General features: G+C 38.5%; 1 protein-coding gene across 2 annotated transcripts in view; it reads right to left on the bottom strand.

Moving 5' to 3' along the window:
* Positions 1 to 23401, bottom strand: part of DUSP16 (dual specificity phosphatase 16) — a 168020-nt gene that overhangs the window by 110316 nt on the left and 34303 nt on the right. Inside the window, exon 1 of one of the 2 annotated variants that reach the window (XM_053718909.1) lies at positions 17751 to 17797. The exons of the other annotated variant lie outside the window; for it this stretch is intronic. The gene's annotated coding sequence lies outside the window, so the exon portion shown is untranslated. Of the gene's footprint in view, positions 1 to 17750; positions 17798 to 23401 lie in introns of those variants that run through there. 2 annotated transcript variants of the gene reach the window in all.

Here is a 23401-nt window from a genome sequence, read left to right as displayed (position 1 = left end):
GATAATTAACCAGATGACATCAGAAATGCTTTACAAATAGGTGAAAGATGAAGGCTCTGGTTCTGCAGCAGAAAATGTCCATAGCGTTTTAGATCACATTTCTCATTGTTTGCTACAAATCAGGATGGTCTAAGCATTTATCCGCTGACCACCATCTTCTTAGGGCGGTACACTTCATTCTTTTTGCCTTTCGGGGTATATTATGATACTCTAGGCTCCAGTACAATATATGGATAAAAAAGTAATGTATTACAATTATATTAAAGGGATATGAAACCCAAACATGTTATTTCATGATTCAGATAGACAATGCAATTTGAAACAACTTTCTAATTTACTTTTATTACCAATTTATGATAGTACTTTTGCAAGAAGGTTATCCATTTGCAAGAGAACTAGAGGGCAGCACTATTTCCTACCATGTAGTAACATAGTAACATAGTAGATAAGGTTGAAAAAAGACTGAAGTCCATCGAGTTCAACCTATACAAATCTAAAATACTTACAAAAAGCTCCAGTTAAGCTTAAATAACCCCATTAAAATGTGACCCATTTAATACTAGCAATCATATCCATGAATTTTGTTTATATACAGAAATGTATCCAGACTATTTTTAAATGTATCTATGGTATTGGCATTCACTACCTCCTTTGGTAATGAGTTCCACAATTTTATTGCTCCAGATACCTACCTAGTTTCAACAAAGAATATCAAAGGGAACAAAGCAAATTTGATAATAAAAGTAAACTGGAATCAAAAGAAATTTTGGATTTCATATCCCTTTAAGACTTTTTACTATTTAAACGGGGGCATTCCAATGTAAAAATTGTTAGAGCATGCAAATGTTGCATTGCTGAGCCTAGATAAACAGTCAGCGCATAAGAAGCGGCAGATGTACGACCTGCCAATCACTGGTAGTTTACGGATTGGCTACCATAATATGCTTGCAGCTCTCAAGCAGGATTTTAGAGCATGTAATTGTTCTATTAGACCAGGCTGTAATATAGATGATCTAAAATCAGCATTTATAAAAGCTTCTCAGATCTTTGCAGCCAGCAGAAGAAAATAACCAACAAATAAAGAGAAACAAAGTACAAATTTAAATGGACATTAAAGGGACACTGAACCCAAATTTTTTTTTTTTTGGATTCAGATAGAGCATGCAATTTTAAGCAACTTTCTAATTTACATCTATTATCAATTTTTCTTTGCTCTCTTTATTTGAAAAAGAAGGCATCTAAGCTATTTTTTGGTTCAGAACCATGGAAAGCACTTGTTTATTGGTGGGTGAACTTATCCACCAATCAGCAAGAACAACCCAGTTTGTTCACCAAAAATGGGCCGGCATCTAAACTTACATTCTTGCATTTCAAATAAAGATACCAAGAGAATGAAGACAAATTTGATAATAGGAGTCAATTAGAAAGTTGCATGCTCTATCTGAATCACAAAAGAAAAAATGTGGGCTCAGTGTCCCTTTAAACATCATATATTACAATGTCATAGTAAAAAAGCTTTGCAATACACACAAATGCCTCTTGTCATTGGCTCCCCAGATGTGTTTAACTCCTTTATAGTTATATGGAATTAAAGTTCAATAATAAAACGCTCTAACACATTAGAATATTTTATTTTTTGGATATTTATGTCCCTATAAGCAAAGGCTGCTGAGCTGTTCTGAGAAAAACGTGGCTGGTAATTGTCAGCTACATGCGCTTTCCATTCCTGCTCAGAATCGGAAATGTGCACGTCACCTGAGACCATTTGTGCAATAATAAAATTAGAGAATGTTTTTACTGCACTTACGTCACTACACAAATGCTAGATTCTCAATGGAGATTGTAAAGTAAGGCGTTTACAAAATGTTATCAAACAACTAAAAAACAGTCAAAGAAGCAAATATCCAACAACTGTGCATGTGACTGAAACATCCACTAAATCTTCTGCATTACTGAACACAAGAGGTAAAAGGGAAAAAAAAAAGCTTACTAAAGTTTTTGGTAATCTGTAAGTGACCCTAATAGTAAACCTAGGTATCTATTGCATATTGGCTAACGAGAAAAAAAAAAAAAAAAAAAAAAAAAGATATACATTTGTACAGGAAATGAAGCACTACCAGCCTACATTTGTACAAGACATGAAACACTACCAGCCACATACATTTGCACAAGAAATGAAGCACTACCAGCCTACATTTGTACAAGACATGAAGCACTACCACAGCCTACATTTGCACAAGAAATTAAGCACTACCACAGCCTACATTTGCACAAGAAATGAAGCACTACCAGCCTACATTTGTACAAGACATGAAGCACTACCAGCCTACATTTGTACAAGACATGAAGCACTACCAGCCTACATTTGTACAAGACATGAAGCACTACCAGCCTACATTTGCACAAGACATGAAGCACTACCACAGCCTACATTTGCACAAGAAATGAAGCACTACCAGCCTACATTTGTACAAGACATGAAGCACTACCAGCCTACATTTGGACAAGACGTGAAGCACTACCAGCCTACATTTGTACAAGACATGAAGCACTACCAGCCTACATTTGTACAAGACGTGAAGCACTACCAGCCTACATTTGTACAAGACGTGAAGCACTACCAGCCTACATTTGTACAAGACATGAAGCACTACCAGCCTACATTTGTACAAGACGTGAAGCACTACCAGCCTACATTTGTACAAGACATGAAGCACTACCAGCCTACATTTGTACAAGACATGAAGCACTACCAGCCTACATTTGTACAAGACATGAAGCACTACCAGCCTACATTTGTACAAGACGTGAAGCACTACCAGCCTACATTTGTACAAGACATGAAGCACTACCAGCCTACATTTGTACAAGACATGAAGCACTACCAGCCTACATTTGTACAAGACGTGAAGCACTACCAGCCTACATTTGTACAAGACATGAAGCACTACCAGCCTACATTTGTACAAGACATGAAGCACTACCAGCCTACATTTGTACAAGACATGAAGCACTACCACAGCCTACATTTGTACAAGAAATGAAGCACTACAAGCCTAGATTTGTACAGGAAATGAAGCGCCACCAGCAGCCTACATTTGTACAAGAAATGAAGCACTACCAGCATACATTTGTACAGGAAATGAAGCGCCACCAGCAGCCTACATTTGTACAAGAAATTAAGCACTACCAGCCTACATTTGTACAAGACATGAAGCACTACCAGAGCCTACATTTGTACAAGAAATGAAACACTAATAGCCTACATTTGTACAAGAAAAGAAGCACTACCAGCTGCATACATGTGTACAGGAAATGAAGCACTACCAGCTGCATACATGAGTACAGGAAATTAAGCACTACCAGCTGCATACATTTGTACAAGAAATGAAGCACCACCAGCAGCATACATGTGTACAGGAAATGAAGCACTACCAGCATTTGTACAAGAAATGAAGTACTACCAGCAGCATACATGTGTACAAGAAATGAAGCACTACCAGCTGCATACATGTGTACAAGAAATGAAGCACCACCAGATGCATACATGTGTACAGGAAATGAAGCACTACCAGCAGCATACATGTGTACAAGAAATGAAGCACTACCAGCAGCATACATGTGTACAGGAAATGAAGCACCACCAGCCGCATACATGTGTACAAGAAATGAAGCACCACCAGCAGCATACATGTGTACAAGAAATGAAGCACCACCAGCAGCATACATGTGTACAAGAAATGAAGCACCACAAGCAGCATACATGTGTACAAGAAATGAAGCACTACCAGCTGCATACATGTGTACAAGAAATGAAGCACTACCAGCAGCATACATGTGTACAAGAAATGAAGCACCACCAGCAGCATACATGTGTACAGGAAATGAAGCACCACCAGATGCATACATGTGTACAAGAAATGAAGCACTACCAGCAGCATACATGTGTACAAGAAATGAAGCACCACCAGCAGCATACATGTGTACAAGAAATGAAGCACTACCAGCAGCATACATGTGTACAAGCAATGAAGCAACACCATACATTTGTACAAGAAGTGAAGCAACACCATACATTTGAGAAATTCTCTTTTAAAAGCAACAGACATTTGAGTAGCGTGTCTCTTTAAGGTAAGCTGCTCTGCTAGAAGAACAAGTAAATTGCTGCACATGCAGAAAGGATGAAGTCATTTAACCTTTGACCTAGTAATAAAATGCTCTCATCCTATGTATGTTCTGTGTCCTTTCTCCCACAGATAACATGGTGGTGAGCTAATGCTTACATGGGCTGCTGGGTGTGTATCCTGCAGCCTATCAGATAGGAGAGCTGCATGTTTGAGAGGGAGGAAAGGTAGGATTACACACATCCCAAACTCACAGTGACTTGTAATATAAATATGCTCTGTATTTCTTTACATGCACATACATCATTATTAATGTTACCACTGTGCATTAACCCACTGATTGGCAAACGGCTGCAATGTCTTTGGGAGCCAAGGGAGGAATGCATAATAATACAACAGTAGTATATTTAAATGTGTTAGATCATTTTACTGTAACACAAGGCTTGTGTGCAAAGAGGAGCTTTTTTTACTATTAAGAACGGCTTGTGTGCAAAGGGGTGAAACACTTTAAAGGGACACTCAAGTCAAAATTAAACTTCATGATTCAGATAAAGCATGCAATTTTAAACAACTTTCCAATTTACTTCCATTAACAAAATGTGCACAGTCTTTTTATATTTACACTTTTTGAGTAACCAGCTCCTACTGAGCATGTGCAAGAATTCACAGTCTATACTTATATGCATTTGTGATTGGCTGATGGCTGTCACATGGTACAGGGGGAGTGGAAATAGACATAACTTTGCAATTTATTTAACAAAAATCTACTACTCATTTGAAGTTCAGACTAAGTGCTATTGCATTGTCTTCTTATCATGCATTTGTTGATTATGCAAATGTACAGTGTTGACTGGTCCACACAGGAGCAGCAGAACAAAGCCAGTGACTGACAGCTACATACATATACTGCTCCTCTGTAGGCTCCAGAGCAGACTGTAGCTGACAAAAAGTTATTATTGCAAAGTTTAAGATCATTAGCATATTACTAGTTCTTTGAGGCAGGTTGCTAGAAAAGAAAAGGTTACTTTTTTTATTATCAAAAAGGAACAGCAAATCAAAGAAACTTAAAAATATGTTTAACCACCTTGTTAGAGGCATAGCATTGTATTACTTTTTTGTTATGTACCTTTAAACCATGGACAAAGTAAAAATACATCTGGCAACAGAGTTGTAGAGATCCCAGGGGCCATAGCTACTAGATTTCCAACGAGGAACTATAATTCTACATTTAGAATATTTCTTGCCTGGGTCCTAATTTTGGGGTCAATCACAATGATTTAGAAAAACATAACTAATGATTATCAACAGGAAAACACAAAGTCTATGGGGATTTATAGACAAATAATTTGATACGTTTTCCTAAAGGATTGTGATAGACCCCATAATGTGTAGCTGGTTCCTCAGTTGTCAATCCCTGTTCTGACCATATTGACAATTCCCAAGCACCTAAATACTGTAGAACTGTTTGAAAAAGCATATTCTGTGGAGTTATTCGATCATCAACCACCTACAAAACTTCTATCGATAGAACCCAGGAGGACTTTGAGGAGCTAGCGGTCTGTTCCGCCAACTAACAAGCCAAGTCAAGCAAGCAACCAACGCACCGGGCTGTAACAGACAGTGAAGCAGCTGTGAGTACTTCCGCCGTGCAAGGAACACGCCGGCCAGGGAGCACAGCAAGGTAAGTCTGTCTATCAGCTGAAGGTTTTATATTAAATACCGAATATCTAAGACAGAAAAAGACAGTCACTTTACCACCGGATCACACCACCACTTAAAGAGCTACTATTTAAAACGTAGCTGTACACTGCACGATAACCAGGAGATTCACTCACTTATTCACACGGATAAAAGAACTGCACCTTATAAACTACTCTGGCATTTGTCAACATTCATTCCGGAGATCATCTACATTTGTATCAATATTGATGATGCAATCTATGTATTGATACATTCTATATATCAACACAAATTAGGAATCATACACGGACACTTATGTAACGGAACGACAACTTTATTTTTTGCAACACATTATTCTCATTGGCATTAATTTGTATAAATAGAGTGAAATTCAATTGTACTCAATATACTCTTTTCACATCAGTTATTATTAGACACAGCTCTTAGATAAGTATTTAGATCATTTAGAATAACATAGATCTGCATTGTCTTTTTATCTAAGTGTGTATACATTTTTTATACTACGTAATATAGTTGTGGCCACAACTCACTCAGCATTTTTATTCTTTTGTACCATTTATTGATTAAATATCTATTTAATGTTTTAACCAGCATAGTGTTGTTTATTATACATATTATCTATCATAACCCATAGGGGTTCATTTATGTGATACATGGTAACTAATACCCCATTATTTATTTTGGAATATTGAACAAGCTAATTACCCTCAGCTCCTATAAGCGCCTTTCATTTATTCCAATATTTTGTTCCCTCTAATTGACTAAGTGGAGAGATCTTAGTCTAAATTTGAAAGGCAAAGAGGGTGAGACAGTGTCCATACTTTTTTCCTTTTTTGATTACTGTAGAACTGTTGCTACAAAAGAGCAAGATTTAGCAAGCACAAGGAGAATTCTCCAGGTAATTCTCCTCAGTTCCCCTTTAGAGAAGCGCATCTGTACGCTCCAATTTACCCCCCAAAAAATCTTTTTTTTTTTTTGCGCTTCTCATTGGGCGAGCTGAGGAGATGTAAAGATAAAATTTCTCCAGTCAGTTTAGTATCTGCGCCTTATTTATCAATGAAAAAAAAGTAACTATTCTTCATGTAAGTGGTATATGAACCAATATCATGGAAGAAAAAAAAAAGATCTGTTTTTATTATTTTGCACCCCAATAGATATTTTTACGCCTTTTATATATTATTTTCACACTCCAACACATTTTTTCCAGCTTTTTCAATATACATTCTTATTGCCTTTGTTATATATTATTTTTGCGCCTATTTGAACACTTTATTTTTTCCCAATTGCTTCTACAACGGGTAGAGAAGATTTCTAAAGCTGCTCTCCACAGTAATTATGCAGAACTTTAGTGCATGCATTTGCAGGAAAATGGTCAGTCCGCTATAAAAAATAAATTATAAAATGTGTAACTAATCAAATTAATGAGACGTACTATACAAAATACAACTATAACTATCCAATTTAACCCTTTTTCGGTGCACCTGAACAGGAACAGAGAAGGAGAATTGTACAGTCGAACTTGCCCACTTTTAGGAGCATTTCTGAATGATAAATAGGGGCATTTCTTTGTGTGCGCATTTTTAGGCGCAAATATAGGAGAATAGGAATGATAAATCTTGCCCAATCTTGTATCACAGCTTGCAGCTTACTTAGAATTGATCTCTATGAAAGGTCTACTAGCAGGCTCAGGCATCGGGTGACAAAGCTTCAGATCATTGTGTACAGATCTGAGGCACTGAAAAGTTGATACCAGAAGAGAGGCATGTCAGATATAGCTAGAAGGAAAGTTTCCACACACAAACACACATACAAAACGTCTTCCTAGACAAAGTTACATAATAGCTTTAATGCAAAATGTGTTAGCAGGGTGAGACAAAATGTCCTACTACACCTTGAAGTAAGCCCTGTTTGGCAGTATGTGAGTTAATCACATCACGCTGCCTCCTCTGACTCATCCTGGCTGCTGTTCAGAAAATGAAGCAGGACTCCTCATCCAAGCTTGAGAAATCCCAAAGTGATCAAACAAGTGTTTGCAGAAGCAGAAAGCCAGCATGGGCCTATGTCAGGTCAGGATGACGTGCTGCTTGTGTAAACCATGCACCCCCAGCCGGGGCCACTGCATCAGCTTGGCTCTCATACCCACATTAATCTTCCTAAGACCTTTTTTTTTTTAGGGAGAAAATATATGTTCTTCATGGGGAGATGTTTATAAAAATGTATATTGCACAGTGGTCTTGCTCACACTAGAGATACAGCTAAGAAGGATGAAATTATCATATGGAACACATACTAAAAGTCTTCCACTGGTAGGATTTAAATAGATGCTTCTAGCAAATAATACTAAATGGATATATCTATCTAGCATGAGTGATCTATGAAGCCATGCTTTTTCAATCTGTTGTCCATGCATAAGCTTTTATTCACATTGCAAAAGTACTGACCATATCAACGATACTAGTATCATTCAAGCAGGTTTATAAGCTGGTTTAGTGTACTTTTAAAGCTAAAACAGTCACATATGTGGATTTCAGACTCAACACTACTTATATAACCCTTTTACAGACCCTCTAGCATATTCTGTTAAGACTTAAATGTAAAATTTGGGTGTGGGGGGGTAATTTTTGTAGGGAAAACGTTCATAAAAAGTCAACATGGAACGTATTCAGTGTGCAAGGAGCATTAGGAGTGTTACCAGTGCAGATACTCAGAGATATTGGTGTAGAACCAGCATAAGTATCTTTAAAGCGAAAGGAAGAGGCTAACCAAGTCTAAGTCCAATACATGGAGAATAAAAATCCTCCAGCTTCATCAATTTAAAAGTTTACTTTATTAATCAAACATAGGGTTTAAAGCTACATTTTTAATTAGCCTGAAACTTGCTGTACCTTTGGACCCTATGTTTGATTAAAAAAAGGTCACTTTTAAATTCAAGAAACAGGAGGAGTTTGATTTATCAAACCTTACCAATGCCCCAGAAGATGATATCTAGGTCCCAACCAGCTCCATCACAACAATATCCAGAAAATACTTAACTTCTGCTGTGCATTAGGGGAAACCAATTATAGGCTAACTCCCAGGCAGGACGACAAGATTAAATGGACACTTAACACATTTCATGCACATCCCTCTAGTTATGGGTGCCACTATTTTGAAACCTACTTTTGACTGTAGATATTTGCAGGAGTTCTGGGATTCAGTGAAAACTAGATTTCAACATTAAGGCGTCAATAACAGGACAGAGATTTAGGGTAACCTCCATATTAGGATTCTAAAATATATTTTGTGTTTAACGTCTCTTTAAGGAGTTATGCAAAGAAATTTGTTACATAAAATATGGAGATTTAAAATTACATAAAATCAAAAAATATTCTCATGATTCAGAGTGTGTAATTTTAAAAACTTTCCAATTTACTTATGCTATTAAATTTACTTTGGCCTCTTTGTATTCTTTGTTGAAGAGCATACATAGTGGATAATACTAATTAGTGGACCCTGCGCAAGTATGTACACCTATTGTTCCCTTCAATAGGTTTCCTAGTAAACCTCGTAAAAGTCAGTTGTATGAGCAGGTGAAGCGAGCGCCAAAAGGGCTAGGGTGAATATATAAAAAAAATATCACAGTTTTAATATACACAATATGAAACACAAATCATACTAAAATACATGGATCCATGATTTACAAGATAAAAACAGCATGTAAACAATAAATATAAAAACAGCAACAGTCTATGAAAAAGACAGACAGTCTGTGAAGAAGACAACAGTAATCTTCACATAGAGAGGAGGATAAATAAATAGCAGCTGCGTATAATGTTGAAATAAATGTCCCAATAAGAATAATTGGAAAGAGATCCCCATAACAATAGTAGATGTGAGTTCCAAAAAAAAATGTCCCAAAAATTGAAAATGTAAAAAATGAAAAATAGAAAAAAAATGAAAAATATGTGAAGTCCTAATTAAAAAAAAAAGTGGTCTACAATTTCCAAAAATACAGCAATAAAAAAATGTGAAAGTTAGTTGTGTGAGAATGAAGATGCTGAACTTCTTACATCTTCTAATTAGTGATATCCATCAGTGAATATATAAAACTCCTAAGTAATCCTGTGAAAAAAGAATTAAAGGGACACTCAAGTCAAAATTAAACTTTCATTATTCAGACAGAGCATGCCATTTTAAACAACTTTCCAATTTACTTCCATTAACAAAATGTGCACAGTCTTTTTATATTTAAACTTTTTGAGTCACCAGCTCCTACTGAGCATGTGCAAGAATAAGTGTGTATGCATTTGTGAATGGCTGATGGCTGTCACATGGTACGTGTATGCATTTGTGATTGGCTGATGGCTGTCACATGGTACAGGGGGAGTGGAAAAAGACATAACTTTTAAAATTGTCAGAAAAAAAATCTACTACTCATTTGAAGTTCAGACTAAGTGATATTGCATTGTCTTGTTATCTTGCATTTGTTGATTGTGCAAATCTACTGCGTTGACTGGTCCTTTAACAGTACTGCAGTAAATATAAAACAATTGGTTCAAATATAGGACATATGCTTACTTTCAGTTAGATGTCGATGCGTTTCGGCCTGATAACAGGCCTTTTTCAAGACTATGTTTCATTTTTTAAATTTTCAATTTTTTAAATATTTTTTCACCTTTTTTTATTATTTTTTCTCACTTTTTTGTATCAAGGAGTGATTATTTTTGAACATTTGAACACCTTGGACATTCTTCACACTACACATTGTTTGGGACATTTTTTTGGAACTCACATCTACTATTGTTTTGGGGATCTCTTTCCAATTATTCTTATTGGGACATTTATTGCAACAGCTGCTATTTAATTTATCCTCCTCTCTATGTGAAGATTACTGTTGTCTTCTTCACAGACTGTCTTTTTCATAGACTGTTGCTGTTTTTATATTTATTGTTTACTTGCTGTTTTTATCTTTTATCTTGTAAAATCATGGATCCATGTTTTTTAGTATGATTTGTGTTTCATATTTTGTATATTAAAACTGATTTTTTTATATATTCACCTTAGCCTTTTTGAAGAGCATACATAGGAAGACTCAAGATCAAGGTGTTAGTTAATCTGTACAATATTCTATTTAAAACGCAGAAAATGTATAAAGGTAGCTTTCAGTTTACGCCGGGGTTAGGTTCAAGGAGGAATGGTTGTAAATCGAAACTGTTGTAAATTGAAACTCAGTTTATAATGTAAGTCAATGGGAAGTGAGGGGGTTAGGTTCCAGGCCCCTCTCAAAATTGTCATAAGTAACACCTAATACATTATTTTTGAAGCTTTGAAATGAAGACTTTAAATGCTAAACAGCATTATAAACCTAATAATATAGATTGTATCATCACCAAACTAAGTTTAATGAACAAAAACATTTGCTAAACATCACCTAATTAAATAATCACACAACAGACTGCATCATCATCAAACTAAGTTTAATAAACAAAAACGTTTTTTTACTTGCATTTTTCTGCAATCAGTTCTCTGCATTGTTAGCATGTTAGACAATATTGAGTCTGCACCTATTCTATGCATTTCAATCTGCAGTGATTAATAAGCAGTTAGGCACCCTCACCTCAAGCTGCTGGACAGGAAGATAATAGGGAAGTGGCTGCTAAAACATTTCATCGATAGTTAATGTCTGCTCTGTGTACACAGATCAATTTCAGGCTGTTAAGTTGCATAACTTTGCTGCAAAACAAGCAGACAGTTCCACCTACTGGTTATTTTAATTAGTGCACTTTGCTTTCCAAAGCTTTTCAATAGCAGTCACATGACTGAAAAAAAAGGGTTGTTATTCTGAAACGGCGCAAATTGAACCGGCGTAAACCGAGGGCCACCTGTATATAATGGTAACTTTGAAAATCCTGGTGAGTGCATCCCTTTTCTTTACTACTATCAATACTTTGGAAGCACCCTGGGTGGATGAAATGTTAACCATGAGTGCTGGCCTGCCTGCTGTGTACTGCAGTCTCGGCTGTAAAGTTAGGAGAGGGGCCCTATGCTACAAAAAAAACATTTTTAAGGGAGGGATGGGAAGCTACGCTACAAAAAAGGGGAATTGGAAGGGGGGGCACCATAAATAATGATCACGGGGAGGTAGGAGGCACCACTACACTACCTAAGATGGCCATCAATAGTAATAGGGGGGGAGGGTTAAAGAGCTGTTTGTGGGGGGGATACGAGTGGTGAAAGGGTTGGAGGAGTGATCACTAAACTGTGAGGACAACAACAACAACCACCACCACCAGCTCTGGCATTCTAATTACCAAAAAGCAATGGCAAAGATATGCATGTCTGCTATTTTTGAACAAAGGGGATCCCAGAGAAGCTTTTATAAGCATTTATCATATGACTGCAGTAGTTGTGTTTAAATAATTTAATTGAGAAACCCAAAGTTTGTGAAAAAAAAGTTAACTAATTTTTTTAAATGATTGTATCTGGCGGCCAAATAGAGGCATCAAATATACCAAAATGGGCCTAGATAAATAAATTTGGGGTTGTCTACTTGAAAATATTTATAGTTTTCATAGTTAATCAAAAACTTAAAAGCTAAAATTTCTCCAGTACTTTGAGCAACTCTTTCTCTGAAATTCCCAGTAGCGAAGGGGTTAATAGAACTAGAATAATCCATTGGTTCAGAATCCTTAAACCGCTGGCTGAAAGAAGTCTGCAAACATTTTGCAGCTTATCTTTCCTACCAGAGGGACAGAGTGCAAGTCCAGCTGTAGCAGAGCTCATAGTAGTTGTTCCTATAAAGAGAACAGGGGCCTGCGCCTGTATGTAAGTCAGCAATCTGCTCACTCTGAAGCCAGAGCATGAAGCCAATAATCATTGCTCACACAGTGTACAAATACAAGTGTAGGCAGTAAGATGGGGCCTCTCTTCCCTCCCTGCTGGTTCTGTCCAAACCAAGTGTAATCTGACCACTGTAGAGGGACACTCTGAAGCGAGTGCCAGCGGCTGGGAATGACTCAGAGCATCTGAGTACAGCACACAACATCCTAAACAGATATACTATTGGATAACTCCCTCTCCACCAGAGGCAGAACAACTATATTAAAGAGACATCGTACCAAAAAGATTTCTGTCATGCACATAAAAGCACGCACTAATGCTGGAATTATCTAAGGGCCACATTACACTATACTCATACTTATGCTATATGCTAAAGATAATACCTCTAAATATAATTAGGTTTCCTGTATAATTTTTAACAAAAATGAATACGTGAATAGTAAAATATTATAATTACAAATCTTTATAATGCTCAGACTTGGCACTCATGTTTAATGACCTAATGAGACTTATGAAAATGCTTTTTAGATCACAAATAACAGATGTCTGTTTTCTGTTCAGTGGTGCTAAAAGCCACAAGAAAAAACCTAAGAGGTTTGGATGTCACCTGCAGGGCATAGTTGAAAGGCTCTAAGTTAGAATAATCAGATAAACACATAGCTAAAGCTGAGCATATCATTTCAGGTCAGCAGATGACTGCAGAAAAATAAGAATGTATGCCCCCCTCGGAATGGCTTGCTGGACCTAAACTCACCTGAAGTGGCACATTCACACATTTCTTTGGTTAAACATAGAGATATATATATATATATATATATATACACATACACACACACATATATATATATATATATATATATATATATATATATATATATATATATATATATATATATATATATATATATATATATTTATTTATTAGAATGTTCCTTAAAGGGACATTAGACTAAAAATGTAATTTCCCATAAAATGTTTTATGCAAAAATTATAAAGCTTTGCCATGCATTTTTTTTTTTTTTTTTAAACAAGCTTTATTTGAAAATGAATAAAGACATTGTACATAGAGCAGAAATACAAAGGGAACAATTTGTGGGAGCGCGAAGCGCAGGACCACATTACAAAAACCTAAGTACAAAGATGAAAAGCTTGACATTTTTATAACTATTAGTTGATCAATTCTGTATGTGCTATAAGATAATACGTGTTATACCGTCTCAATCTATCGAGACACACTTAGGAAAGGTAGAAGAGGGAAAAGTTATGGGTAATTGGGAGGAGGAAGGGGAAGAGGGAGAAGGGAGAGGAAAAAAAAAAAAAAAAAAAGAATTTAGGGAATGGTAAGGGTCTGAACTTTGTTCTCGGAGAAGGAGGTAGACTCCTTTAGATTTCACGCTGGGGCAGGAGACCAAACAGCCAGCATTAGTTCATATGTCACCATTTGGTTGCACCTGAAGTAGTGCAGTTTTTCCATAACCAAAAGGTCATTGACAGCGGCCCGCCAGTCAGTCAGAGTAGGTATATCTTTTGACTTCCACATTCTAGGAATAAGCCTTTTCGCACCGGTAAGCATAAGTAAAAGGAGAGCTCGGCTATGTGTGGTTTTGATATTGGGGAGATGTAAGAATAGCAGGGTCTCGGGGGTGTTGGGAATGGTTATGTTCAGTTTTTCTGATATTTCCTTCATAACCGCCTCCCAAAATCTGGAAAGATTGGGACAGGACCACCATATGTGAACAATGGAGCCCTGTTCTCCACACCCCCTCCAACATGTGGCACTAACCGCGGGAAAGAGCTGATGAAGTTTTGCAGGGGTATAATACCATCTGGTCAATAGTTTAAGGTGTATTTCCTGCACAGTGGCTGATACCGATGACCCCTTGGTCAAAGCAAAGGCTTTAAGCCAATCGTCCTCCCCAACCTCGCTTCTAAGTTCTCTATTCCATGTCCTAGTGTATGTAGGTAGCTGGGTGTCTGGTGGAATGAGTAGGAGTTTGTATATCTTTGAGATCAGTCTCCTAGGAGGAGTGATTTCGGTGCACAGGGACTCGAAAGGCGTCAGGGTTCTGAGAAAATTATGTTTTTGTTTGTGGGTGAGTAGGAAGTGAGAAAGCTGGTGGCATCTTAGCCAGGAAGAGAAGACAGGACCAGACTGGTCCTGTAGTTTTAGTTGTGATAGTAGTCTGCCCCCCTCTTGTGCGTAATGTAATATTCCCACTCTTAATCTGTAGGGGGAGTTTGTGCGTCTACCGACTTCATAGTATGGTAACTCTGGGTTTTCTATTATGGGAAGCATTGGAGAGACAGGGGACGATATGTGTGTGCTGGTAGCTATCAATTTGTCCCACACAGTTAGTGTTTCATGTATTATATGGTATTTTTGTATTGGCTTGGGACGTTTATTCGTAGGTATCCACGCCAGGGATCCAACATTATTTAGTTGTAGTATTTGTCCGTCTATTCCGACCCATTTTTTTTGCATGGAGTTCTGTGACCACTCAGTCAGTCTTTGTAGAAAAATGGCCCTCCTGTAAGAAGCTAGGTCTGGGAAGCCTAGTCCTCCCTTATCTCTAGGAAGATACAATGTCCGTCTGGGTATTCTCGGTCTCGTACCCTTCCATATAAACTGTTCTATGGTGCTTTGGAGTTGGGGCAGGAAGTCGTTCGGTAAGCGAATCGGGACTGTTTGCATTACATACAATATTCGTGGTAGAATATTCATTTTGATGAGGCCTATCTTCCCTAACCATGAGAGTGATTTATTACTCCATGAAGACAGGTCATTGACTATCTCTTTACGTAGGGACAAATAATTGTTTTTAAAAATGTCAGAGGGGTTTGCAGAAAGGTATATACCAAGATATTTCAATTTGGTGGGAGTTAGTGTCATCTTATAGTTATTGGAAGCTCTGATTTAGTTAAGTTTAGGTGAAAATTAGACAATTTGCCATACTCATTAATCTCTTTCAGGAGTTCAGGGACAGATGTTTCAATGTTTGTAAGTGTATAGAGGACATCGTCGGCGTAGAGGGCCTGTTTGTGTTCTTCATTTCCAATTTGTATTCCCTTTATGTTTGCATTATGTCTAACTTTTTGAGCGAGCGCTTCTATTGAAAGAGCGAATAATAAGGGGGATAAGGGGCATCCCTGTCGGGTTCCGTTGGAGATGTCAAATCTATCCGACAGAATACCGTTCACTCTAATACGTGCGTTCGGGGCAGAATATAATGCAAATGCCATGTTTGTGAAAGCTGAACCGATATTCATTGCTGACATGACTCGACGCAGGAAGAGCCAGTCGACCCGGTCGAAGGCCTTCTCTGCGTCAGTCGCCAGGAGGGCCAATGGTACTTTTTCAATTTGGGCAAAGTTAATAATTTGGAGGACCTTGGAAGTATTATCTCTTGCCTCCCTACCGGGTACAAAGCCCACTTGGTCAGAAGAGACAAGAGAGGGGATATACTTATTGAGGCGGTTCGCTAGAATTTTTGCTAGGATTTTGATGTCCATGTTCAGCAAGGATATGGGTCTAAAATTCGCAGGGGAGGTAGGGGGCTTGCCGGGTTTGGGTATAAGTGAGATATGTGCTTCGAGCATTGTGTCAGCTAAAGTGGGCTCTGTTATCAGGTTGTTGAACAATTGGAGCAGCAGTGGGCTTAGTGTTTTGCTGTAAAGTTTGTAGTATTTTAGCGAGTAGCCGTCTGGGCCCGGACATTTCCCGGTGGGGAAATCTTTAAGGGCTTTAGAAAGTTCTAAGGCAGTGATGGGCTCGTCTAGGCAGTTCTTCTGGTCGGAATCTAGTCTTGGCAGTTCAAGGTCTGATAGGTATTGATCTATGAGCTGTATTTTAGTGTCTGTTGGGACTGCATGTTCCCCCTGGTCAAGCTTGTGCGATATATTATATAATGCTTTGTAATACGTGTGGAAAGAATTTGCAATTTGTTTACTACTTTTCAGTGTTGTGCCATCAGGGTTCTGGAGACTGTGGATATATGTTTTGAGTTGTTTTCTACGGGTCGCTCTGGCTAGCAGTTTCCCCGGTTTATTGCCTCCCTCATAGTATTGTTGTTTTATTGCTAAGAATTTGCGCTGGCAGGACTCTCTTCTTAGGTGGGTCTGGAGCTCCCTCCTAGTGTCTTCCAATCTAAGTTTAGCCTCCCTGTCCCACGGGGCATTTTTATGTGCAGCTTCAAGTTGTGTAACCGTGTTCAAAAGTTGGGTATGTTTTAATCTATACTGTCTATTAAGGCGGGCTCTGTGTTTGAGAAATTCTCCCCGGATAACACACTTATGAGTCTCCCAGAAGTTTATTATTGAGGTCTGTGAGGGATCGTTATGTTGTAGATAGTCTGTAAGAGATTTTTGAATTTCAGAGCTTATTGCAGGGTTGTCTAGTAGTGTATCGTCTAATCTCCATATATAAGTCGTGGGTGGGAGATCGGGCCATTGAACTTCACATGTGATTGGGGCGTGGTCTGACCAAGTAATCGGGCCTATAGTGCAAGATGTTACCATGTCAAGTCCGATAGAATCCGTAAGAAAATAATCTATTCTAGAGTATTTGTTATGTGGAGGAGAATAATATGTGTAGTCTCTAGTTGATGGATGTAATGTTCTCCATATATCGTGTAGAGCAAGACTTGAGATAGTGGATTTAACTGATTTGAGAGTTTTAGTAGGGGTACTGTCTAGTCCATTGGATGTGTCTAATGACGTTTCCATGGATATGTTAAAATCACCTGAAAGGAACACTGTTCCTTTCGCGAAGTCCAAAATGAGCCTCGCAACCTTTTGTAGGAATAGATGCTGTTCTGTGTTCGGGCTGTAGAGAGTAATAAGGGTGATCGGATGGTCATATAATGTTCCCGTTATCAGCAGGAATCTACCCTCTGTGTCCTTTTCTACATGTGCAATTTTTAGCGGGACTGAGTGGTGTATCAGTATCCCTACTCCTCCCTTTTTAGAGAGGCCTGACGCGAACAGGGCAGTGGGATATTGGGCATTAAACCACTTGGGTTCCCTGCCCCTGCGGAAGTGTGTCTCTTGAAAAAAAGAGTATGTGGCTATGCAAATTCTTTAGGGCTCTGAAAGCTATAGACCGCTTACCTGGGTTGTTCAAACCTTTGGCATTAATTGAGGTTAATGTGAGGCCATGTGATCCGAACTTGCTATGTTGGTGGTTCATTCTGAAAAAAAAAAAAAAAAAGGGAGGGAGGGAGGGAGGGAGGGGGAAAAGTTTTGAAGGGGGAAGGTGTATAGGGGGGATAGAGTAAGGTAGGAGTTATAGATTAGAGATATAAAGTAAATGAAGAAAGTGTCTTGTAGCGAACAAACAGAACACTGAAGGTCCGTAAATGGTTGTCTACATAAATTTAGTAACCTTCTAAATAACAAGTAACAAACAAAAGAAATTGGGGTTGTAATCCCCAGGCAAAAACAACAATTAAAGTATGTAGTAACTCTTGGTGGCGAATTTGCCACATTTTCAAGAGTTGACGTATATTTGGCACAGAACAGTGAGGTATGATTGGAGGGAGGTGAGTTAGGGTAGAGAGGGTTGGATCAGATGAGAAAAGGAGGGTGGATGGTAGGGGTGTGGTGTAAAAGGTGTCCACAGATCTTTTTTTACAATTAAATCTCAGCACTGATCACACCAATAGAAACGCAGCACTGTGCAAGTGAAAGCAAGGAAGGTGTTATAGGTGCACGTATTTTAGTTATTCTCTTCTAAATTTAGGCATTGTGCATATTAACGTTATGACCTTGCAGGTGATCAGGGAAATGGCATTTGGCGTAACAGTGCTAAGGGGAATTTTTATGAGAGGACACAGGCAGTTTAGAAAGCTATATAACATTGAATCTACAGGTTAAATAACATTTTGAATAGGCTGGCTGGGTGAATGAGTTAAAAATCATTAGGCAGATAATTATTGACTACAGGTATGTCTCCATACCGAAATGCAATTATTTTTATCCTAAAAATTATACAGAGGCATATATCAATGAAAACATAAATGTAAAGAGGAGCTTACCCAGTGTCCCGGAAACTTCACACAAAAATTTAAACTCAGCAACTAGCTTTTCTAAACAATATTCAAACTATGAGTTGAGTAACATTTTAATTAAACAAATTGGGTGGTTAGTCCAGATATCAGTTCAGGGCAAATAATAAGCCGGAGTCTCATAGGTTAGAGGGCCCGGCTGGAGGACCCAGGGGTTACTTCTTGGGAGTGACGCAGGTTTTCTAGTGCTAAGCAGTCGTAGAATGATTGGATATCTTCTCCTGCTTTGTATATTGCTGTCTTGTTGTTATGAGTTGCCACTATGGAGACTGGGAAGCCCCAGCGGTAAGGAACCTTGTGGGCTCTCAGGTTAGATGTTATGTGTCCTAAGTCTCTCCTTTTCTGTAAGGTTGTTGGAGATAGGTCTGAGAATATCTGAAGCTCCTCACCCGCATGTTGTACCGGGTGATTGGTACGGGCGCACCTTAAAATTTCTTCCTTGTCTTTGTAGTTTAGAAAACGGACAATAATGTCTCTAGGGGGCGCTTTGGGGGGTGGTTTCGCCCTAAGCGCTCTGTGAGCGCGTTCTAGCATTATGTCTGGAGAGGAAGGGGTGTTTTTCAGGGTACGGAACAAACTCTGCAAGTATCCTTCTATAGCAGGGGGGTGTACAGATTCTGAGGCCCCCCTGATGCGTAGGTTGTTCCTGCGCCCTCTATTGTCCAGGTCCTCTAGTTTGTCAGATAGTTGCTGCAGTGCTTCTGCTTGGCCTTTGATTTCAGTATCCATGAGCTGAGTGGTGGCCAGGGTTGATGCTTGGGTGGTTTCAACCTGAGTGACTCTGGTGTCCAGAGTGTTAATGTCCTTTTTAAGTTCATTAAAGAGGGTGCGCATTTCTAAAACAGCATTTTTTATGTCCTCTTTTGAGGAAAGATGGCGCAGATCCTCTTTTGTGATTTGTTGTGATGCCTGCATCTCTATTTCTTGTGGTGTATCCCCTTTATCAGGCTTTGTAGCTCCCTCTGTGTCAGATGGGGGTGTAGTATTTAGACCCACTTGTTTCAGGTATTTGTTTAAGGTGCGCACTGGGGTATGTGTGGTAGCCTTGTTTTGCTTCTTACAGGGCATCCCTCAGGTTACTCCCTATCAGTGAATAGGGGTTTAGGAAAACCAGTTGTGCAGGCCCGCTTTTGGCAGTTTTGCTAGGGAAAGCAGTAAGATGTGAGAGTAATGAGGCAGGTTAGCGGCAGTCTGGGCCCTGCTCAATGGCAATTTTCAAATGCTGCTTAGGTGCAGTGAGCAAAAGGGAAATGCGGTAAAAATTATCCTATGCCCCACAAGCAAAGATAATGATATTATGAAAAATTTGCTGAGAAGGGGTGCACTAAAAGTGGCGTGGGAGTACTATCGATGTTATGCAGGATGTACTCCAGCTTAAGTATCTCATAGTGAAACCTTTTATGGCCTTTCGTGGGTAAATCTAATCCCAAGCCAGTCCTGTCTTCTGATTGCGTCTTTAAAGTTCTATGAATAGCGTGGCAGGTATGAGTACAGCGGGGCCTACCTCTCTGGGCTGGATGTGGGTAAGTGATATCTGTGCGGTGTACCGCTGCTTTGATTATATGGAGCAAGGTGGGGTTAAAAGGTCCAAGCACTTGGCGATATGCGAGTTCCCAGATCTCTAATCAGGATTAATACCTTTACTTATCCCTCAGTCACCGTGGCCATGTAAGAGAGTGTGCAAGCAGAGGGACTATTTGCTTACCGGGTTTACTTTGTATCGCGGCACCCGATGTCCCGAGGCCAGGGGGCCTAATGTCGGCGATCCTTTACTTGGCAAACAATTGAGCGTGCAAGCGGTAGGTTATATGGTCCATACAGTCCTCCCGGTCTCCGGTGTTAGGAGTTCCGTATATTTGTATGTCACTGACGGCCTTCACGCTGCTAAGTGGGAGTAGAAATGGCGCGATTGCGCTCTCTTCGTCTGTCCCCTACAAGATGTTCAGAATCAGGATATTGGGGATTGTTTTCGGTTGTGGGGTACTTTAAGATGTAATATCCTCCTTTATGGGTATAATTTGAATCGTTCTGTGCCTTTTATCTTAGTTGTTATGCCTGTGGGTTTAAGAGCTCTCCTTCTACACAGCCATCTCCCAGCGTGGCTTTGCTCCGCCCCGCCATGCATTTTTTTTTAAATTCATTTTGCCCGCTTCTGCAATAATTTAACCCTGAAAATTATATTGTTTTCACTCCTTCCTGAGAGGTTGTAGTGCATTCTGTGAACAACCCCGTAACTTCTACGTGCTGCCAAGTAATTGTTTATACTTGCCCCTAATTGGTAACAGCAATAAGATAATCAACATTTCAGATGTTTTTGAATGGGTGTGTCCTGGGACTGCAAAACAGTACATATTTTTCTAGCAATGGCAATATTAAATGGTGTTAAACCATTTATTTAGTATGCAGATCTTTTACAATACATTGCATAATTACTAAAGTATAAATAATGGTCCTTTAATAGGTACCTAGAAATCCCAAGGATTGTCAATATAGCAAATGTCATTAATATAAATACAAAAAGGGAACTGGTGACCTAGCCAGCTGATATACTAAGATGTATTTGTTTGCATGTTACCGTAACACAGTACAGCAGAACTATACTATTCATGTCAGATTATCTAGTTTTTCTGGTTGTTACTTAGGCTTGGTTAGCAAAGAATTTGTTAAAGATTTACTCCTGGAATGGTCTTGCACTCGTTTAATGTTTAACATAAATTAAAGGGACATTAAACACCTCATTATATTAATATAAATTGTTTCATTATATGTAGTAAAACAACTTTACAAAATACTTTCATTATTTATTTTGTTTCCTCCTATAATTCTGAATATTGTGATCTTTCCAATTTATGCTAAACATGGAAGAGCAGACACAGCTATATTCCACACAGTCATTGGTTGCACACTCTAGTAAACCATTTATAACCATTCCTAATTGGCCTAAGCAGAAAAAACATAATTTATGTAAGAACTTACCTGATAAATTCATTTCTTTCATATTAACAAGAGTCCATGAGCTAGTGACGTATGGGATATACATTCCTACCAGGAGGGGCAAAGTTTCCCAAACCTTAAAATGCCTATAAATACACCCCTCACCACACCCACAAATCAGTTTAACGAATAGCCAAGAAGTGGGGTGATAAGAAAAAAAGTGCGAAGCATATAAAATAAGGAATTGGAATAATTGTGCTTTATACAAAAAAATCATAACCACCACAAAAAAGGGTGGGCCTCATGGACTCTTGTTAATATGAAAGAAATGAATTTATCAGGTAAGTTCTTACATAAATTATGTTTTCTTTCATGTAATTAACAAGAGTCCATGAGCTAGTGACGTATGGGATAATGACTACCCAAGATGTGGATCTTTCCACACAAGAGTCACTAGAGAGGGAGGGATAAAATAAAGACAGCCAATTCCTGCTGAAAATAATCCACACCCAAAATAAAGTTTAACGAAAAACATAAGCAGAAGATTCAAACTGAAACCGCTGCCTGAAGAACTTTTCTACCAAAAACTGCTTCAGAAGAAGAAAATACATCAAAATGGTAGAATTTAGTAAAAGTATGCAAAGAGGACCAAGTTGCTGCTTTGCAGATCTGGTCAACCGAAGCTTCATTCCTAAACGCCCAGGAAGTAGATACTGACCTAGTAGAATGAGCTGTAATTCTCTGAGGCGGAATTTTACCCGACTCAACATAGGCAAGATGAATTAAAGATTTCAACCAAGATGCCAAAGAAATGGCAGAAGCTTTCTGGCCTTTCCTAGAACCGGAAAAGATAACAAATAGACTAGAAGTCTTACGGAAAGATTTCGTAGCTTCAACATAATATTTCAAAGCTCTAATAACATCCAAAGAATGCAACGATTTCTCCTTAGAATTCTTAGGATTAGGACATAATGAAGGAACCACAATTTCTCTACTAATGTTGTTGGAATTCACAACTTTAGGTAAAAATTCAAAAGAAGTTCGCAACACCGCCTTATCCTGATGAAAAATCAGAAAAGGAGACTCACAAGAAAGAGCAGATAATTCAGAAACTCTTCTAGCAGAAGAGATGGCCAAAAGGAACAAAACTTTCCAAGAAAGTAATTTAATGTCCAATGAATGCATAGGTTCAAACGGAGGAGCTTGAAGAGCTCCCAGAACCAAATTCAAACTCCATGGAGGAGAAATTGACTTAATGACAGGTTTTATACGAACCAAAGCTTGTACAAAACAATGAATATCAGGAAGAATAGCAATCTTTCTGTGAAAAAGAACAGAAAGAGCGGAGATTTGTCCTTTCAAAGAACTTGCGGACAAACCCTTATCTAAACCATCCTGAAGAAACTGTAAAATTCTCGGTATTCTAAAAGAATGCCAAGAAAAATGATGAGAAAGACACCAAGAAATATAAGTCTTCCAGACTCTATAATATATCTCTCGAGATACAGATTTACGAGCCTGTAACATAGTATTAATCACGGAGTCAGAGAAACCTCTTTGACCAAGAATCAAGCGTTCAATCTCCATACCTTTAAATTTAAGGATTTCAGATCCGGATGGAAAAAAGGACCTTGCGACAGAAGGTCTGGTCTTAACAGAAGAGTCCATGGTTGGCAAGATGCCATCCGGACAAGATCCGCATACCAAAACCTGTGAGGCCATGCCGGAGCTATTAGCAGAACAAACGAGCATTCCCTCAGA

Source organism: Bombina bombina, chromosome 6 (assembly GCF_027579735.1).
Source record: "Bombina bombina isolate aBomBom1 chromosome 6, aBomBom1.pri, whole genome shotgun sequence".
In the NCBI taxonomy this organism is placed as follows: domain Eukaryota; kingdom Metazoa; phylum Chordata; class Amphibia; order Anura; family Bombinatoridae; genus Bombina; species Bombina bombina.
The sequence above is the reverse complement of the archived record's forward strand: the minus strand, read 5'-3'. Positions and strand labels throughout refer to the sequence as shown.